The sequence below is a fragment of the Saccopteryx bilineata genome, chromosome 12 (assembly GCF_036850765.1).
Source record: "Saccopteryx bilineata isolate mSacBil1 chromosome 12, mSacBil1_pri_phased_curated, whole genome shotgun sequence".
NCBI lineage: Eukaryota > Metazoa > Chordata > Mammalia > Chiroptera > Emballonuridae > Saccopteryx > Saccopteryx bilineata.
In genome coordinates this window covers 11,764,980-11,782,189 of record NC_089501.1, presented here as the reverse complement: position 1 = coordinate 11,782,189, position 17,210 = coordinate 11,764,980, and the positions used below count along the sequence as shown (strand labels likewise).

The following is a 17,210-nucleotide window of genomic DNA, read 5'->3' as shown; positions in this document are numbered from 1 at the left end:
TATTCATGGAACACATCAATCTAATACATGGGTACACTAAATAAGAGTTTCAAATTTCATGAAAGAAATTTAAAGGCAAAAAGAAATAATAAATAACTTCACAATCATAGTTGTAGATGTTATCACTTGTTATAGGCTGAAAGTGTGTGCCCCCAAAATCCATACAACTAAATATTGTTTATTCATAAAAGAAATAAAGTACTAATGCATGCTAGAACATAAATAAACTTTATAAACATTACATTAAGTGAAAGAAGGCAATCACAAAAAAAAATTCCTGCACCCTAAATCCATGTGTATGAAACTCCAGAATACAGAAACCTATAGAGTCAAAGGAGGCTAGTGATTTCTTATGATGAGGAGTATGAGGAGATATGGAATGACAGCTAAGGTATACATGGCTTCTTTCTAAGATGATAAAAATGTTCTATAATTGACTGTGGTGACAGTGCAGATACCTATAAATATCTTAACAATGACTGCATTGTATCTGAGGTTCCGCATTTGTGGATTCTACCAACCACAGTTGGAAATCATTTAAAAAAATATTATCTTGCTGCTGATGTGTATATGTAGTTGTGTCGATAGTGAACATGTACAAAATATAGTTCTTATTATTCCCTAAAGAATACAGTATAACAACTATTTACATAGTATTTACCTTGTATTAGGTATTATAAGTAACCTAGAGATGATTTAAAATATAAAAGAGGATATTAATTTCTTATCAGATGTATGGGCAAATATGTTCTTCCATTTAGTGGGTGGTCCTTCCATTTTATTGGTAGATTCCCTATGCTGTGCAAAAACTTATTTACTAATTTTAAGTAATCCGATTTGTTTATTTTGTTTCCTTGACTGAGGAGATATATCAGAAAAAAACATTGCTAAGAGAAATGTCTGAGATATTATTGCTCATATTTTCTTCTAGTATTTTTATGGTTTCAAGTCTAATTAAATCTTTAATCCATTTTGAGTTTATTCTTTTATAAGGTGTAAGAGATTGTCTGGTCTGTCTTCCTTCCTTCCTTCCTTCCTTCCTTCCTTCCTTCCTTCCTTCCTTCCTTCCTTCCTTCCTTCCTTCCTTCCTTCCTCCCTCCCTCTTTCCCTCCCTCCCTCCCTCCTTTCTTCCTTTCTTTCTTTCTCTTTCTTTCTTTCTTTCTTTCTTTCTTTCTTTCTTTCTTTCTTTCTTTCTTTCTTCTTTCTTTCTTCTTTCTTTCTTTCTTTCTTTCTTTCTTTCTTTCTTTCTTTCTTTCTTTCTTTCTTTCTTTCTTTCTTTCTTTCTTTCTTTCTTTTGCATGTATATGTCCAATTTTCCCAACACTATTTATTAAATAGACTGTTTTTATTTCATTGTGCATTCTTGTCTCCTTTGTCAAATATTAATTGACCATATAGACATGGGTTGATTTCTGGGCTCTCAATTCTGCTTCATTGATCTGTATGTCTGTTTTTATGCCAGTACCATGCTGCTTTGATTACTAAAATGGAATTGCCTTATGACCCTGATTCCACTTCTGGGAACTTATCCAAAGAAATACAAAACACTAATTCAAAAGCATATATGCACTCCTATGGTTATTGCAGCATTATTTACAATAGCTAAGATTTGAAAGCAGCCCAAATGTCCATCAGTAGATGAGTAGATCAAATAAACTGTGGTACATTTAAACAATGGAATACTATATGGCCATAAAAAGAAGGAAATCTTACCCTTTGTGACTGCGTGAATGGATCTGGAAAGCATTATGGTAAGTGAAATAAGCCAGTCAGAGAAAGGCAAGTGCCATATGATTTCACTCATTTGTAGAACAAAGTGAACTAACAGGCGAAATAGAGACAGATTTATAGATAGAGAGCAGGCTAACAGCTGTGGGGTGATGGGCTGGGTGAGGAGGGTGGACGGATTGAGCAAGCCAAAAAAAAAAAAATCACATTCATAAAAAACAGTGTAGCCATTGCAGGGAAGAGAAGGTGTAGGAGGGTGTAGGGGAGATAAATGGTGATGGATGAATCACTTGACTGTGGGGATGAACACATAATTCAGTTTACAGAGATATGTTGTAGAATTGAACACCTGTAAACTGTATAATTTTGTTAACTAGTGTCACCCCAATAAATTCAATTAAAAAATAAAAATGAAGTACAGGAGAGGATATGTGCAATTATATGCAAATACTATGCCATTTTATATAACCTATTTGAGTATCCTTAGATTTTGGTTATGGGAGGAGTCCTGAAATCAATCCTGCATGAATACTTAGAGAGGATTCTACTTTAAATGTGCAAATTGTATATGTAAATTTATTTCTTAATAAAGCAGATGAAAGTATTTTAAAATGCATTGCTATATAAATTAATAATTTGATCCTAGGAGGTTACTTAAGAAAAAAGATAAAATATGCCCATAAAAAATTATATATTAAAGCATAAAATCAGAATAGCCATTTTAAAAAGGTCTACACACTAGTAGTTACCAAAATGTTTATAAGTAGGTAATGGAGGAGCAAACTTTTATATATTCTTATGATGAGATATGCAAATTAAGAAATGAATGACTGATACACCTGTTGATGTAATAATTTGGATCAATTTAGAAGAATTTACATTGAGTGAAAGAAGCCAAATAAAAGACTACATGTTGTATTGTTTCATTTATGGGAAGTTATAAAATGGCAAATCTTATACTGATAGCAATCAGATCAATGATTTTCTGACATTAGAATTCCCTACATGTGATGATGTTTTATATCTTGAAATATATATATTTTATTGTATATAAATTATACCTGAATAAAGTTTATTAAAGTATTTTATGCAATCAAATCTTCCTATTCAGTAACAGAGTATATCTCCTTATTAATTGACATTTTAAAATGTTCTTCATAATGTTTTATAGTCAAATAGCTTTTTATATAATGTTATGATCTTTGTCACTATTTTCAGTGGGATATTATTTTTTCTTTTCCATTTCTGATTATTAAATATGGAGAAAGCTACTGATTTTTATATTAATCTGGTATACAGCCAATTTCCCAAATAGTCATATTCATTTTAATGTTTTAATAAATCATCTTTCATTTTCTAGTAATGCAATTATGTCATCTTTAACTGAAGGAGAATTTTGTATTCTTGACTACCTGAAATCCTTAAAAATAATAATAGTAAGGTTGACAATGTGGTTAACTGGAACTTCTATTTTTTGGTCATTACTTGAATTTCAACCTTAAAATATTTACTCTTGAGTATTAATAGTCTTTATATTCTTTATACAATTTTCTTCTATTTTACTTAGTGCATTTTATGAGTAATAGCTGTTAAATTGCATCAAAAATTTTTTGATCACTTGTTTATTTAGATTCTTTTTTTCCATTAAAATCTTGATGTAATTTTTCATTTCATCAATAAATATTTATTGTGATTTTATAATACTCCAGACAGTTTTCTAGACTCTAGGGCTAAAAATATCCAGTGAAGTGAAAATATCCAAATACATAAGCATAGGGAATATATAAAATAATATGTGATTAAATAGATAGATATGTATATACACATGTATATATATACACACATGTGTATACATATTACATATAGTATATGTAACTAAAAAAGATATAATATAATGTGTTCATTACTGCAATGCAAATGGTGAATGACTGTTTTGTGAACTTCATGGCCAATGAGTTTATAGAAGGCAAAGTTTTTAATGCAAAGACTTCGAGGTAGGAAGAAGATCCTATACATGTTTAACAAATTTAATGAACTAAAAGATCCTCAATGTGATTTGATAATAGTGAATGAGAGATATGGTTAAACACATGTGTAGGATCACAAGGAGAGACCAGATCATACAATGCTTTCTAGCTAAGAGTTTAGATATAATAAATTATGTTACTATACTGAGCTGCACTTATATTTCTTTTTTTTTAGAGAGAGGGAGAGAAAGAGAGGGATAGACAGGAACAGACAGACAGGAAGGGAGAGTGATAAGAAGCATCAACTCATAGTTGTGGCACCTTAGTTGTTCATTGATTGCTTTCTCATATGTGCCTTGACCAAGGGGTTCCAGCTAAACCAATGACCCCTTGCTAAAGCCAATAACCTTGGGCTCAAGCCAGCGACTTTGGGCTTCAAGCCAGTGACTTTGGGCTCAAGCGACCATGGGGTCATGTCTATGATTCCCCACTCAAGCTGGTGGACTTGCACTCAAGCCAGGTGAGCCTATGCTCAAGCTGGTGACCTCAGGGTTTTAAACCTGGGTTGTTAGTGTCCCAGGTCAATGCTCTATCCACTGTACCACCACCTGGTCAGACTAGGCATTATGGTTTTAAATCCATTTTACTGTGTTCTCTTTAAAATCAATTCATTTTAAGCTTATTTTTTCTTCCTTCTTAATTTATTTTATTATAGATTGTCTAATTTATTAATAAAATAATTGAGTCTTGTCTTTGTTGTGAAATAATAGACACATTTAAGTTATATATTTTTCTTTAAGTGCAGTTTAAATTGCAGTCCAAACAGTCCAAAGGTTTTCTTATGGAGTATTCTTTATTTTACTAAATGTGTGATGATTTGTCATTTGGTTTTAAATGCCTCATTTATACAGGTGTATTCTATTAGTTAATATTTCTTAATATTCTATTTCTTAATATTCAAGGAACTCTTGTTTGTTGTCATTTTATGGTTAACATTACAACCTATCTCCTTTTTGGACTTTATGCAGAAGTTCTTGGGAGCACTGATTTCTACTTGTGGCTACAGGGCCTCTATAAAATTGGATCATTTTGATTTATTTTATATAATAACTTCATAAATCATGTTATTAATTGCTGAAAAATTATTTTACTGTATTTTGATTCAGGTGATGATTTAGTATCTAATAAAATAATGTATGATAATCCTGAATGTAAACTATATGCAACCAGAAGGAATTCTGGTGTGACAAATTGAATGAAAAGAAGATAAGAAATGTAGAGAAGATACAAACTACCCTTTAAATGTTTATTTGATTATTACAGTATCTTAATTTTCTTCTGAAAGAAATATGAAATTGTATATTTTGAAGAACAATTATTGACTTATCAAATCAAATATTATTAATGTACTGTATTAAGATTAGGAACTTCAAAGAAATAATTAAATACTTAATATTAAATTCTACTTTAACTATCATTTTGAAAAATGGGAAGAAAATAAATATTTAATACCCATTAAGAATAAAATTACTTAATTCTTTTATTCAGTCCTTAATTATAAGTCTTAAAATCACTAGCTAAAGAACATCAAACACAAACCGCCACAAACTCTGCCTCAATTTCCAAGTGAAAAACTTAAAATTCAGGCAAATTAGGTATCTGTAAGTTAACAAGCTAATAATAAAGGCATTAAAAATGAAAATAAATAAATAAAAATAACATTATAATAATAGATACTTATTCACAATATGCCATGTGACAGACACTGTAAAACGTTTAAAACACCCTTACACCGTAGTTATGAACCCCTGCATTTACAGAGGCAAGTGAAGCTCAGCAAAGTAGTTTGTCAAAGTTAATTTTTTCCGTTAACCTGGACTGTCTCCCATGCTACCTATTAAAGTAAAAACACCAGATAAAGGCAAACCTTTATAAAGAGGAACAGTTTTAGAGATTTTTGTAACAGAAACCAACTCAAGGAAATAAGAGATAGACTTATTTTAATTACTGAAAGTTATCTCATGAAATTCAATGACATGAGCAATAATATCGGCTCAAGTTTATCAAATGCTTATTAGGTGCCAAAATCTATTCTAAGCACATTACAAATACTATCTCATTTAACCTTTGCAAAAGCCTCATAGTATTACTAATGAAGTAATGTACTATAATTATTATAGTATAATTGCTACTGTGAAGTAATATACTATTACCATCATTTCCTTTTTATAGATGAGGAAACTGAGGCACAAAAATTTAAGTTTCCTTCCTGTGGTCACAAAGACAGAGGTAGAGTTACATGATGGAAAGGCTGGTGGTCTGGTGCTAGGGTCATACTATATTTTGTAGAGTGAAAATAAACAGTGGTGATAAAAAAAAATCCATCAGAACTTTCTTTCTCTGCTCTTCTTTGTTGTCTATATACTCTAGTCTCTCTCCGTGTCTGACTTTTTCTAGTCAATCAACCAAAAGTATATGACTTACTGCTTCCTAGTTTATGTGAACTATTTCAGTCATAAGTAGCTACTCACAGCCATTTCTGAATTTACCATTCTAACAACTTGCAAGAGAAAAAATTTTGATTCAGCTTGGGTTAGCTGTACAACCTTTGTCCAAATCGATATGGGTAGAAAGAAGAGATCACATATTCCAATTTATTTATTTTCTGGCTGGGTCTTTCCACTGTTGATACAGAGGAGAGAAAAACTCCTTCAAAAAAAGGGAGTCACTCTGACTAGACAAAACAAAACAAAATGAAATAAAACAAAACAAAACTACCACTAAGGCAAAAGTAAGAATCAGAAAAAACTAAGAATGAACCATTAGTATCCAGTTTGCTCACTATTACACCATGGAAGGGGAGATTGGACGTGGAGTGGGGAGCACACAATTCAATATACAGAATATGTATTGCAGAATTGTATACTTGAAGCCAACAGAATTTTATTAATCGATGTCACCAAAAAATTAATTTAAAAAATAAATAAATTCAAAATATATGACTTAAAAAAAAAAAGAATAGTTCACTAGCTATGTCACAGTAACATCATTAGTTGGTTCCATGCTTGTTTCTCTTTCTAAAGAGTCTGTTTATTCAAGTGATAAGCTGTCTTATCCAACTTTGGGTTTCCGTATCTGTGGTCACTATGTGACATAAGAAGCTGACGTAAAATTATTTGGAAGTGATCTGAATGGCATACAAATTATTATTTTCCCCATGGCATGCCTATAATTTGTTAACTATTCTTCAAGGGGTGAGTTTGTCAAAGATGATGACTCTGGATTTTTAAATAATTATTTTATTTTTATTTCTATAATTGAACTAGCTGGATATTTTTTAATCACATTAATTGAGAGTGGGGATAAAGAAATAATAGGAAGTAATGTGTTCACAAAAATAGACATTAAGGAAGCCAAGAACTCTGAATTAATAAGGTGCAAACCTTGTTTCATACATCGAGGAGCCCAGGAGTACAAGGTGAAAGTGTGTGTGCTCTCACAGCTCAGCAGGGAACTAACGGGCCAGAAACGGTCCAACATCAGGACCTTCTTTAAAAGAACTCAGAAGGAAATAGAAATTATTCAGCTTAATTTAGATAAATAACAAAGACTCACCCAAGCATTTTCAGGCTACAGTTAAAAACATTTATTATGTTAAATAAACACAGAAATATTATAAAATAGAAGGCAAAAATATGCATGAATTCTAAGGAAAAAAATAGACATTTTCAAGCATATTTAGGTGTATGGAGGGCTGTGTCCCTCAGTTTTCTGCTCCATCAAATTGTTTCTTTACTTTTTTTTGGATGACAAAGATTTTTTTTTAAGAAGAAGGCCCTTCCATTAATATAGCATAAAGACAACATTTTACATACAATTTAAAAGGGTTCAGACCCATCCATATATTCTCTATGAGTCATTGCACTTCAAAATAGAGGACCTGCTGGAATAGAGTGCACCAATAGAAAACCCAAGGGAGTTCTGTGCAAAGACATAGGCCAAGGGTGAGAGGGAAGACATGGTTAAGCCATTTTAATAATTAGCATTTTATTGCAGGTTTCCCAACTCTTTTCTATTCAATAGCTAAGTAAGGCACATATGCAGAATAGGAAGTCTGACCAGATCTTAAATAAAATTTCCTGAGGCAAACAAAATACTAGAGAAATTACAGGAAGCTTAAAGATATAATCAAGGACAAAGGCCTTCCTGTGATTAGTAACTTTTTACCAATTATTTATTCATCTCATCTGTGATCATAATATTACTTTAAATGGATAGCAATAGTGTATTCCAAAAAATTTGACTCAAATTATTTTAAAAGTGGTTTAAAAATAATATTTAAAAGTTTCAGCATTATCATACAAATTATGTAGAAATATTTGTATAGAGTGTGTTGGGGGGGAAGACAGAGACAGAGGGAAATAGGAAAAAACATGAATAAAGACAAAATTATACCCATAAGTCTAAATAGAGAGCTAAAAAATTGTGGAAATTACATTAGCTATGTCTGTGAAACAATTATTTTGCAGACTTAACAGTATCAATGAAATGATTACTTTGAAGTTAAAATGTTGGTCCATATCAGTATTTGATGACCTGAAAAGACTTCCTTTAGGACGTGTGAGTGTCAGAATCTATGAAACTGATTTGTGGAAAACAGCTTACCACTTTGTCCCTGGTGAAGGCACACAATTCTCTCATCAATACGTGATTCTGAAATTGTAAATTTTAATTTAAAAAGTACATCAATTTCTCTGGGAGTAATGGTGCCACTCAGTTTATTACATTAGAATAAAGGATAATTAATGAGCTCAAATAACTTAATCAAATACATATTGTAAACTCTTTAAAATATATTGGTGACATAAATCCACCATTGGTGAAACAATCCTTTTGCTCCTTACATTTTCTTATAATATCATAGAGTAGCATTCTGATAATTTTGTTATAAAGCAATTCTTTTTATTGTACTCAAAAATAACCTACTGATCAATATTTTCTAATTATTGAGATGTACTAAGAAGGCATTTTAATATATTACACTATAACTTTTATGATGATCCAGCAAGAAAGAACTATATTAAAGCATATAAAATATATAAATCTTATACAAATTTAAAAATAATTTAATCAGAAAATTTAATTTAACAGGGTGACATTGATCAATAAGAGTACATGGGTTTCAGGTAAACATTTCTATTGCATTTGAACTGTTGATTATGTTGTATACACATCACCCATAGTCAAACCATTTTCCATCACCTTATATTTGTCTTTCTTTATACCCTTTCCCCACCCTCCCCATCCCTTTCCCCTAGTAACCACTTCTCTTTTATCTATGTCCATGAGTCTCAGTTTTATACCCCACCTATGTGTGAAATCATACAGTTCTTAGCTTTTTCTGATTTATTTATTTCACTTAGCATAATGTTCTCCAGTTCCATCCATGTTGTCTGTCGTAAATAGCACTATGTCATCATTTCTTATGGCTGAGTAGTATTCCATTGTGTATATGTGCCATATCTTCTTTATCTTCTATTAAGAGACACTTTGGTTGTTTCCATGACTTGGCCTCTGTGAATAATGCTACGATGAACATGGGGGTGCATGTGACTTTATGTATCAATGTTTTGGGGTTTGGGGGGTAGATATCCTGTCAAGGGGTTGCTGGTCATATGGTAGTTCTATTCTTAATTTTTTGAGGAAACACCATACTTTCTTCCATAATGGTTGTACTAACTTGCATTCCCATCAGAAATGAATGAGGGTTCCTTTTTCTCCACAGACTCTCCAATACTTGTTCGTATCTGTCTTGTTGATAATAGCCAATCTAACAGGTGTGAGGTGGTATCTTGTTGCAGTTTTGATTTGCATTTCTAGAATAGCTAGTGAAGATGAGTGTCTTTTCATATATCTGTTGGCTATTTGTATGTCCTCTTGGGAGAAATGTCTGTTCAGGTCCTCTCCCCTTTTTTAAATTGGATTGTTTGATTGTTTGTTGCTGACCTTTGTGAGTTCTTTGTATATTTTGGATATTAACCTCTTATCAGAGCTGTTGTTTGCAAATATCATCTCCCATTTAGTGGGCTGCCTATTTGTTTTGCTGTCAGTTTCTTTTGCTTCGCAGAAGCATTTTAGTTTGATATAGTCCCATTAATTATTTTTTCCTTTACTTCCCTTGCCTTTGGGATTGAATTCATAAATTGTTCTCTATGAATAAGGTCAATGAGTTTAGTACCTATGTTTTCTTCTATGCAATTTATAGTTTCAGATATTATATAAATCTTTAACATGGAATTTGTATTTCTTTTTAAAAAATATATCTGTTCATCAAAATATTCTTTTTTAACACAACTCATCAAGATAGTGCAAGATAGAAATTAGCTTAATTATAATTATATGTAACTTCTGATAATGAACTTAATAAGTTTTTTTGTGAGACATATATGCAAATTGTCAATATTAACTATGAAAGTTTGTTTCCTATATGCATGCTTTCCTGTTTATAATACATAGAATTTTCTGTTGCAAAAATATATTTTTGGGCCTGACCTGTGGTGGTGCAGTGGATAAAGCATCAACCTGGAAATGCTGAGGTTGCTGGTTCAAAACCCTGGGCTTGCCTTGTCAAGACACATATGGGAGTTGATGCTTTCTGCTTCTCCCCCCTTCTCTCTCTCTCTCTCTCTCCCCTCTCTATAATGAATAAAATCTTTAAATATATATATATATTTGTATCATTTATATATTTGTCTTGCTTCCTTACTCAAATAATCATGATGATATCTAATTGTGTACTGTATCAAATTCAAACTCTGTGTTATTTTCAGAATTTTGCATATCTGGACTTTCTTTCTCTTTCCAATCTTATTTTTCCTCCAATTCAGCCCAAATACAAGGGGTCCTCAGGTTACTACAGTTTCTACATATGACATTTCGAGTTTAGGACATTCACTCCCATCAAAACTTAAAAAATTAAGACACAAGTGTTTTGGCTTATGACATTAGCAGTGAACTTGCAGACTATGTGGGCGAACTAGTTTGGGTACACATGGTGGAAGAACATGCAGTAATTCAGCATATGAATGGGGGAGTTGGCATCTCCCAGGACTTACCTATGCCATTTTGGATTGTTAAAAGTGCACGTGTTGGCCCTGGCCGGTTGGCTCAGTGGTAGAGCGTCAGCCTGGCGTGCGGGAGTACCAGGTTTGATTCCCGGCCAGGGCACACAGGAGAAGCGCCCATATGCTTCTCCACTCCTCCCCTCTCCTTCCTCTCTGTCTTTCTCTTCCCCTCCCACAGCCAAGGCTCCATTGGAGCAAAGTTGGCCTGGGCACTGTGGATGGCTCCATGGCCTCTGCCTCAGGCGCTAGAATGACTCTCATTGTGGCAGAGCGACGCCCCAGATGGGCAGAACATCACCCCCTGGTGGGCATGCCGGGTGGATCCTGGTCGGGCGCATGCAGGAGTCTGTCTGACTGCCTCCCGGTTCCCAACTTATGAAAAATACAAAAAAAAAAAAAAGTGCACGTGTTCCATTTTTGTTAGGCTAGGGTGTTTTATAACATACACCAAAATTTGGGTTACGTCACTGTCATAGCAATGAAATTCTGTCATTACCCAAGGACCTCCTATACTTACTCATCCACAAATCATAAGTAAATTAGTTATCTAATCATTCACATATATATTCAACAGTGTTTCTTTAAGAAAACATTTATTCAGTCTGTATTTACTGTGTCAGATGCCAAAATGGATTACAATACTATAATGTATCAAGCATTTGCTAAGTGCCAAACACTGTTCTATATGCTTTTCCGGTATCAGCTCATCTAATGTTTAGTATAATTTTTCAATGTAAGAGTTATTATCATCCACATTTTATAGATAAAAAGTTGAAACTTAAGAAAGTTAAATAATATCTACAAAATAAGACCTTGTAGGTGACTAACCTGGAATTAGAATCTAAGCTTTTGGATTCTTGGCATAAAAAAAAAAAAAAAAAAAAAGCTTCGATTGTTCTATTTAAGTAAACAAAGTACATGTTACTTCTCCTTTTATGGACTAGAGAAATAAAGTATAAGAAATTAAATAACTTGTTCAACATTAAGTGACAAGCTAAAGTTAAAATGCAGCTTTTAGCTTTACTCTCATACTAATTTCTTTACCTATACGCATTCTACAAAGTTAGTGATAAGCTATATCATGGTTTTATTTTTGATTGAGGCTTACTGGATAGAATTAGTTCAGAAATTGACACCTAAGAGTATAGCTTAAATAGGTGGTATTTATTTTCTTAGATAAGAAATATAAAAGAGAATACAAAAGAAAATAGATGGAATTTCCCGGAGATTATTTGAATGCTGCAAGTATTCCTGTTTGAAAGAGGCACAGGGTAAGTACAATGTTATTATTCCTTATCTATGAGCTGGGACTAGATTATGGAGTGCCTTAAAACTTGAACTTCATTATCTCATAAAGAAATGCACTAAATACTGGTTAGTCCAGAATCTGGAATTTAGGATGATGGGATTTAGAATGATTTATCTGAGAATCATTTATGGGGTTCATTCAGTGCAGCAGTATTGCATAATCACAGCACACGTGCTGCTGAATCAGACTCACCTAGAGAGCTTGTGTGAAACACACCAGCTTCTGAGAATCAAACTAGGTAAGTCTGGGCTCATCCTTAGAATCTATGTCATTGATATAAACAAAATTATATTTAATCAAAGATTTAAAATGGACTAGAAATATGAAAATTAAGCTCAGTTTACATGTGACAGTATTGAATCTGAAAAGCAAGTTAGAACTTGGGCACTTCCAGAAAGAAAAAAGGGGAAAATGTCAACTATGTACCATAAGATATTCCATATATATTTGCAAGAAATTAAATCTGAATGAGGAAGGAATAAGAGGTGCTCTAAAGCAGTGGTCCCCAGCCTTTTTTGGGGCCACGGACCAGTTTAATGTCAGAAAATATTTTCACGGACCGGCCTTTAGGGTGGGATGGATAAATGTATCATGTGACTGAGACAAGCATCAAGAGTGAATCTTAGACGGATGTAACAGAGGGAATCTGGTCATTTTTTAAAAAATAAAATATTGTTCAGACTTAAATATAAATAAAACGAAAATAATGTTAGTTATTTATTCTTTTTCTGCGGAACGGTACCAAATGGCCCATGACCAGTACTGGTCCTTAGCCCTGGGGTTGGGGACCACTGCTCTAAAGCACTGACACTATGAGGCTCTAAATTTAGGTAACTTGAAGAATTCATGAAAGAAAGAACAGAGATAGGGACCAAGAAAAAAGGAAAGACAATAAGATTATCAGGAATTTTACTTTAAAAATGGAATAGAGGTTATTATGATTACCTTTCTGCTCCTAGACCCTGCCTCACCTCCAGGTCCTACTAAAGAGGTAACTCTGCATGGCCTTGTTATACCAAGTGAAACCACCTCTTTGGTCACAGCTTTAAGATCAGTGATGTTATCAGACCCAGTCTATACAAGAATCATACAGAAAAGTATCCAGCAACTCTGCTTCCAATGTCAGTGTTAGCCACAGCTTTAGGCTTCAGTTCATATTCATCACTAAGAAAATTTGTTTTCCATATCCTGGTTACCTAGCTGTTCATATAATGTTTTATATAATTAAATATTACTTAATCCAAATGTTAGCTGTTACCTCATTGTCCTCTTTGAGCTCCTTCCAAAGGAAAAATAATTGACTCATAGATAATTATGTTTTTGAACAATATAGTGTTTGTTATATATTTCATATAGGGGAAGAAGGCATAAATTTTATGCCACAGAGTAATCAATTTAATTAAACCCCAACTAGACACGAAGCAGTGGGATGTAGCTGTGTAAGCATGCAGAACACAAAAGACAATGTAGGTCATGTTCCACTCACCAAGCCAAGTCCTGGTGAGAGACTGCAACAGTCTAGAACAATAAAAGAGCCTGTTAGTACCATACCACCTGAGAGAGCTACCCTCTTGAAAATATCCTCTTGATGGGGTGATTTTTTTTCTGTAATTTATCTAAGTGTCCTATATACTAGGAGGCATCTCTAATTAAATATTTTCCGTTCACCCAATCGCCAGTTTGGCCACACCACCACTAAGAGGTTCTTTTCCTCCCTTTGCTACCCATCATTTCTCCATTCAGCATCTAATCTTGTTCTATCATTCATGTGGCAGAAAAGAGATACAGCCATCTCCAGAAAATGTAGACAAAAAAAGGAGGGAAATAAGAAAAGCAATACAGTAGACACTTTCTCCAAGGTTTTGCTTTCTGTGGCTTATTACCCTTTGTTAACTGCAGTCCAAAATATAGTAAATGGAAAATTCCAGAAATAGAAAATTCATAATTTTTAAATGGCATGATATTCCAATTAACATGATGAAATCTCTCACCTTCTTGCTCCGCCCTCCCCATCGAAGACATGAATTGTCTCTTTGTCCAGCATGTCCAGGCTGTAAATCCCACCTGTCCCATCCATTACTCACTTGGTAGTGTCTTGTTTATCAGATTGACTTGCACTATCCCAATGCTTGTGTTCAAGAGTAACCTTTTTTTTTTTTTTAATTTTTAATTTTATTTTATTTATTCATTTTTAGAGAGGAGAGAGAGAGGGAGAGAGAGAGATAGAGAGGGAGAAAGAGAGGAGGGGGGAGGAGCTGGAAGCATCAACTCCCATATGTGCCTTGACCAGGCAAGCCCAGGGTTTCAAACCGGCGACCTCAGCATTTCCAGGTCGATGCTTTATCCACTGTGCCACCACAGGTCAGGCATGAGTAACCTTTTTTTTTACTTAATAATGGCCCCAAAGTGCAAGAATAGTGATGCTATCAACTCGCATATGCCAAAGAAAAGCCATAAACTGCTTCCTTAAGTAAAAAGATGAAAGTTATCAACTTAAGGGAAGAAAAATCTATGCTGAGTTTAATAAGATCTTTTCATGAAATTGTGAAGAAAAAAAAATTGTGCTAGTTTTGCTATTGCACCTCAAAGTGCAAAATTTAGGCCACAGTGTTAGCTAAGATAGAAAAGACAGTACATTTGTGGGTATGGTAAGAACAAAAAAACATGCTGATTGATGGCAACATGCAGTGCCAGAAAGCATTGAGCCAGTAAGAAGATATCAGCATGGGACCCCCTGAAACAAGTATACAAAGCCATGTACTGCAAGTAAGGGATGGCTACACAGATCCAGCAATAGTTTTGAACTAAAAAAAATTAATGAAGAGAGAGAGAGAGAGGAAATTACCACATTTACATAAATTTTATTACAGTATATTGTTATAATTATTCTTTTTATTATTATTTACTGTTACTAATCCTGACCATATCTTTCACAATAAAGCATGTCCTTAAATTCAGAATTCTGTTTGAGTGCAAAACTAAAAAAGTAACAATTTTCCACATAGTACTATTAAACTCACTTTTCTTTTCACATACCTATTGGATTTTCCACAGGTTGCCATACTTTATATACTAAGACCTCCTTTCTGATGTCCAAACCATGAATTTCCTAATTTATCCCACATATCAACAACCACCTCCTTTTTTTTTTTTTTTTTTTTTTTTTAATGGGGTGACATCAATAAATCAGGATACATATATTCAAAGATAACAAGTCCAGGTTATCTTGTCGTTCAATTATGTTGCATACCCACCACCCAAAGTCAGATTGTCCTCTGTCACCTTCTATCTTGTTTTCTTTGTGCCCCTCCCCACCCCCTATCCATCTCCCATTCCCCCCTCCCCCCTGTAACCACCACACTCTTATCAATGTCTCTTAGTTTCACTATTATGTCCCACCTACATATGGAATAATACAGTTCCTGTTTTTTTCTGATTTACTTATTTCGCTTCGTATCATGTTATCAAGATCCCACCATTTTGCTGTAAATGATCTGATGTCATCATTTCTTATGGCTGAGTAGTATTCCATAGTGTATATGTGCCACATCTTCTTTATCCAGTCATCTATTGATGGGCTTTTTGGTTGTTTCCATGTCCTGGCCACTGTGAACAATGCTGCAATAAACATGGGGCTGGATGTGTCTTTACGTATCAATGTTTCTGAGTTTTGGGGATATATACCCAGTAGAGGGATTGCTGGGTCATAAGGTAGTTCTATTTTCAGTTTTTTGAGGAACCACCATACTTTCTTCCATAATGGTTGTACTACTTTACATTCCCACCAACAGTGTATGAGGGTTCCTTTTTCTCCACAGCCTCTCCAACATTTGCTATTACCTGACTTGCTAGCAACAGCTAATCGAACAGGTGTGAGGAACCACCTCCTTTTTTAGTCAATAGCTTTCGCAGTCCTCTTGAAGACCCTTTTCAATATGAGGTCTTTTGTTTCAATATTGTTTATGTCACACTAGGAGATAAAAATTAATCATGCATTTACATAACTGGTATGGAAAATAGCCATTAAAATTTATGAAATGACTGCATATATTTTAAAAATTATCTTGAATTTTATTCTCTTAAAATAATAGAAAATAAAATACAAAGCTGTGCCATGTTAGAAGGAATATCTTAGAGAAGACCTGGAAATTTTGACATTATATGCCATTCAGAAATCATATATTTTGGAAAAAGGTAAGTCCTGAGAATTAAAAGATGAACAATATAGGTGAGATCCCTGTTCTCATTAAGTTTGGGTTGTCATGGACTGTATATTTATAATTCCTTCTCTAGATTATAATTTTACAGGGTAATGGATTTTATTCTTCTCTATTACTAAACCTATGACAAAGACACAATACACAAATGATCAAATATAAATTTAGAATTTCAATTAAATATAGGTTATTATATCATTATTATTTAATAGACGTTATTTTTGCTTTTTATCTCTAAGGTATCTCTTTTATGTTGAGGGGAACTTTTAGCTAATTAAATACCATATAGTACAATTTTGTAAAAGTGAGAATGGTACTAAGGCATAATCTCCTTGAACTAGTGTTTTTTGGTTGATGTTGTTAATTGACTTAAAGAAATATATTCTCAAGTAAAATATAAAATAGGAAATTGCAAAACTATATACAAGTAACAATACATTTCTGATCAAAATGCTAGCAAGATATTTTGTGGACATCAACTAGCTAACTCTAGATTTTGTGTGAAACTTCAAAAGTTATAGTAGCCAACATAATACTAAAAGGATGGGGGAAGGGAAAGTGCTCACTTACTTAGTCTGGATATTAGTTGAGTCTACGATAAAGGCAAAAAAGAACTGTGCATGATAACTGAATTCTAGTTGATAAAGTTGTTTGCCATAAGGTTGTGAATTAATACTGACACTGCCATATATATATATTTGTATTGAATAGTTAAGAAAATGACTAGTGGAGAATTAAAATAAGATTTCTCATTGTTGGAGTGAAACGTTACAGATAAGCAAAAAAAATGCTACTGTGTTATAATGAATTAAAGTTGGAGATATCCATAATAATTTATATTTAGCTTAATACAGAATCAAATGCT

At 33.2% G+C, this 17,210-nt stretch overlaps 1 pseudogene; it reads right to left on the bottom strand.

Moving 5' to 3' along the window:
• LOC136316442 (tubulin alpha-1A chain-like) overlaps window positions 1-14,205 on the bottom strand; it is an 83,565-nt pseudogene extending 69,360 nt beyond the window's left edge.
• Between the last annotated feature and the right edge of the window lie 3,005 nt (window positions 14,206-17,210).